Source organism: Eucyclogobius newberryi, unplaced genomic scaffold (genome assembly GCF_026437365.1).
Source record: "Eucyclogobius newberryi isolate DKJ021-1_F unplaced genomic scaffold, fEucNew1.0.hap1 SCAF_18, whole genome shotgun sequence".
Taxonomy (NCBI): domain Eukaryota; kingdom Metazoa; phylum Chordata; class Actinopteri; order Gobiiformes; family Gobiidae; genus Eucyclogobius; species Eucyclogobius newberryi.
Window position 1 is genome coordinate 22,004,933 of NW_027315812.1, and position 5,073 is coordinate 22,010,005.

Genomic DNA, 5,073 nt, shown 5'->3' on the forward strand with positions numbered 1-5,073 from the left:
TCAGACTTGAGCATGTGTCCAGCACACTGGAGCTAGAGGAGTGTGGACAGTGAGGAGGGGGGGCTGCGTTTACTTTTGTAGATGTGAAAACAGGACTGATGATGTTTGACTGAGTTTGTGTGTGTTTTTAAAAATGAGCTGTCAATAAATGTGAGTGTAAAGTCAAAGTCTCCTCCTCTCCCCTCCTCCCTCTGAAAGTACCATATTTGAGTGTTAAATGGCTGTTTAGGGGATTAAAAATACATATGTACATACATATTTTACACACCTATGGGTGTCAGAAGCGTCCAAAATCAGACACTAATCTATACTAAAATCATTTCAACAAATACTACAGAAAATCATTGGACATTTCCTTTCAGATCCAAATGGAAACATCTACAATCTACTGTTCAAACAGTACATTTGAGTGACTCGTGGGCTCAGATATAAAGCCTTTTCCACAGGAATCATGTGATCACTTTGATTAAAAAAAAGAAACTAATCCAGCTTCAAGTCAAGTATCAAGACCAAACTGAGACTGAACCCTTTACAAAAATAAAAAACTGAAAACAATAGCAGTCGCTGTAATTAGGGCTGCGACTAACGGTCATTTTGCCAATCAATTAGTCCAGCAATGATTCTTTTATTTAATGGATTCACTCTTTGCAGCCCTAATGGTGTCATACTGAAACTGTTCTGAAATGTCCTATTTTCAAATGATTACTCATTCTTTACAGCTTTTTGGAACAAACCACTTAGAGCTGCTTCAAACACATGTAACACAGGATTTTACTGCATTTAATGGACATTTAACAGAAGATTATGACACAAACTAGGCATTTTTGAAGAAGGAAAAGTCACAATGTTTGGATTCTACTGGACAAATTCAATATTTTTTCATTTCTACCCTGGAAATTCAAATGTGTTGCTTATTTTTAGTTGTAAAGATGTGAACCATTAATATTTGGTGTTCTGGTTTAATTCACTTTGGCCTCAAGTCACCTTCACTACAAGTTCTGAACAAACTGATGACAGAGATGATAATAACTGATTTATATTAGAAAAAGCAGAATAAAATAAGTGTGTTCTGTGAAATGTATCAAAAAGAAATGAGTGTCCAGTCCAAAACACTCAGGGCTTTTACAGACGACGATCAGAGCACTTTTAGTAAGAATTACACCTAAAGTTTTATGAATGAAACCTTTATCTGTGACAAGGAGTGCTCACACCACAGGAAAGCAGAGTTTAAAGAGGTTTCTGAGCTAAATAAAGAGAGACATGTTATATTTAAACACAGAAGTCAATCATGTGACAACGAGACTCACAAACTCCTCCACAAACGTCTCTGAATCAGACACAAGCAAAGTTAAACACAGTCAAAGTACAAACACGAGGTAAAATTATTCCCGGCAGATGTTCTCCTTCAAAAAACAATTATTTATGCACTTTCTCTCGATAAAACCAACAAAAGGTGAATGTAAATAGCTTTTCAAAAACCTCAAGTTAACCAGTCAAGTTTTTAGTCTTATTTGATGTAAATACAATAAGACAAATATTCAGTGCTGGAAAATAACAAAAGTACTGGAAAGTTATATTTACTTTCACTACACTTGAGAGCAGAATCTTTATGGTGTATGTGTTCTTTTTGTGCAATAAAGATGAGAAATCACTTATTTTTTATTAGAAATGACTTGAAAATGCCTTTTGTAACGATTTGATAAAAGATTAGCAATTATTCTTTGCATTAATTGATTATTTTTTAGATTTGTCCCTTTCAGTATTTGTTTTTTGGTCAGATTTTCTCAGTATTTAAACATTCATGTGGAAACAACAAAACGATTTGATTTGACAAAGAAAAAGCTCAAATGATGAAGCTTGAGAACATCTTCATTGAGTATTTTAAATGTTACACATTAATGTCGTTGTAATCCCTCATTCGTCCAGGAGTGTTCCCTTGTAGGAAAAGATTCAGTTGTAGTGTTCTGGACAAAATGTCTCAACTCCCATCCAAGAATCATTCTCAATCTGCAAATCAAGTCTTGGAACTAAGCTATTTATCCTACTCTAAGTAAGCCCTGCCCACCGGGCGGGACCTCCTGATAAAGTGAGTTTTTGGTTTCACTTGAGACTAACCTCTTTGTTTACTAACAGCCCTGTAATGGGCTATCTACATCCTATTGTAACCTGACCTTCCTCTCCCTCGTCACTGAGACCCTGATTAGCATCAGAATGCCCTGGATGTCTCCTGCTCCAGGGTTTCAAGACACTATTATAAACGATCGGAATGTTGAATCTTAACCCTCCATGTCTTTTCAAGGAAGGGATTTTTTTAACAAAAATTGCCTCTTTAACTCCTCTTTCAACCCATTGTTTTTCCCTTCTTAGAATCTTCACCTCACTGTCTTCGATAGAGTGGTTTGTTGCTTTAAGGTTACCTGACTTAATCCTGGATTTTTAAAGAAAAACAGTCCTTTCAAATCTATAAAGGTTTAAACTGAAAAAGTAAAAGGTGTGCATGATATCTGGAGGCTAAAACTACTATAATAACTTGACTTTCTAGGTCACCTGACTTAGCAGCTATTGAAAAAAATCCTTGATTTTTAAAGAAAAAAATATTCATAAACAACCTTCAAAGGGTTAAATTGAAAACTAAAAGGAGCTCGTGATGCCACCTGACTTAGGAGCTATTGAAAAAAGTCCTTGATTCTTGACGAAAGATATTACTTAAAAATCTATAAAGTGTTAAATGGAATAAGTAAAACGTGTGCGTCATACCTGGAGACAAAAACGACTACAAAGACTTAATGTTTACTTTCTGTTAACCGGATTAAGAAGCGATTTTTAAAAAATCTTTGATTTTTAAAGATAAATATTCATAAACGACCTATAATGGGTTAAATTGAAAAAGTAAAAGGTTTGTGTGATACCTGGAGACTAAATCTACTATAACTTAGCTTTGACTTTCTAGAACACCTGTATTAGAAGCTATCCTTTATTTTTCAAGAAAATAATTAAAATTATCTAAAGGGTAAAATTGAGAAACCAAAAAGACTATGATTGGTGACTAACAATTTGGATTTATGCTTAATGTTTTATTATTATTATTTTTTTCATAAATATGTCATAACATATTTTTAAATCAGATATCATATCACAAGTCCATGTTCCTGTTCCTGCTGTTGATGCATGAATGTGGACTCTTTCGCCTGCTGCAGATTTGTGCAACAGTGTCCACAAAGAACTATTACTAGGCTTCACATAGATATTTATTTATAAAAAAATGTTTATATATATATATTTTATGTTATATTCACCCTGTGACCCAGCCTGAGCCGGACCAAAATGAGTTTGAAACCCATGATCTTTATTTAAGGTTCACTGGTGTTGATCAAAAAAATCGCCTGTTTCAGTCCTGTTTCAGTCCTGGTTTAGTCCTGATTCAGACCTGGTTTAGAACTAGACCTGGTTTGGTCCTGGTTCAGTCCTGGTTTAGACCTAGACCTGGTTTGGACCTGGTTCAGACCTGGTTTGGTCCTGGTTCAGTCCTGGTTTAGACCTAGACCTGGTTTGGACCTGGTTCAGACCTAGTTTGGTCCTGATTGAGACCTGGTTTGGACCTGGTTAATTCCTGGTTCAGACCTGGTTTAGTTTTGGTTCAGACCTGGTTTAGACCTAGACCTGGTTTGGACCTGGTTCAGACCTAGTTTGGTCCTGATTGAGACCTGGTTTGGACCTGGTTAATTCCTGGTTCAGACCTGGTTTAGTTTTGGTTCAGACCTGGTTTAGACCTGTGACCGTCTTCTGCGGGACTTGACAACTTTTATAGAAGTTGCTCCTCTCGCTATACAAACCAATACCATCGATCAAAATTGTGCTCCAACTGTCAATCACCACCTAAGTCACGCCCACGTGACCTTCCCATGATGATTCACGGCAATTTATAAGTAGGAGAAAGTTTTGAAAATGTACTTTCTCAGATATACAAGTAAGATCATTTGCCCACCCATTTTTCATGAATCATAAACTATAGAAGATTTGTGATCTAATGCAACAAACCTCATGAAAATCATTTTAGGCAAAGTATATTTTTTAGCGGCCGCAAATATGGCTTGTCTAGTCGAGGCATCTGCTCCCGGGATGTCCAAGACGGCCATCGGGTCATAAATATTTGCATGGCCTCATTCAAAATGCTTGTTGCTTTCCCTAACTGTATGAAATAATACAGGTTGTAAAATTTGTTGTGAAAACACATGGCCAGAAGGTTCAGATATATATCACTCTTGTTAATTATCACATTTATAACTTCGAATAATAAACCCCGTCAATAACTTTTTGACATATCAGAAAATAATATGATGTGGTTAGATGCATGAATCCAGTAACAGTGACTGCTCCGTGGTGTTTGTACACACACAGGTGACAGCTCCCCTGCACAGCAGAGGTCAGAGGTCACAGCTTTTTGGCTGAAATGTGTGGAAATCTTTGCCTCATCTTGACAATCTTAAAATCTGAATATCTCCCTTGTTTTTTGGGATAATTTACGTCCAAAAGTATTACACTCTGGTTACCATGCCCTTTCTGATGGTGTAAATACGTTGTAAATCTGATACATTTGACATTGTTTCGATGAGCCTCCACACCTTTGATAAGTCTTGGGTCACTAATATTAGGTTGTTGTAACATCAAAATGCTTGAATGTTTCCAATTTTACAATGAAACGTGCTACTTTTTGTTGCTTTGACCAATTTAGCTGGAAGCCAGAGGGCCAACAAAAATTGGTCTGAGGGCCGCATTTGGCCCCCGGGCCGTAGTTTGCACATGCCTGCTCTAAACCCTCCTCCTCCAGACAGTGGACCGTAACAAAGTTGTAAATAGTACAACCAGAAGTGTCTGTATTAAGCATGTTATTAAAAAAAAAAAAAAAATAGAGTGTCAACTACCACCACGAGACGAAAGCTAAACATCTCGACCTCGTATCCATGGTATTTACAGGAGGACTTGTATGCTTTTATTGTTAATGTCAACCGGAAGTGGGCATGTTTCCACTTCCACGTTGTCTATTTCATTTCGCCGTCATTCAGCGAGTAGCAG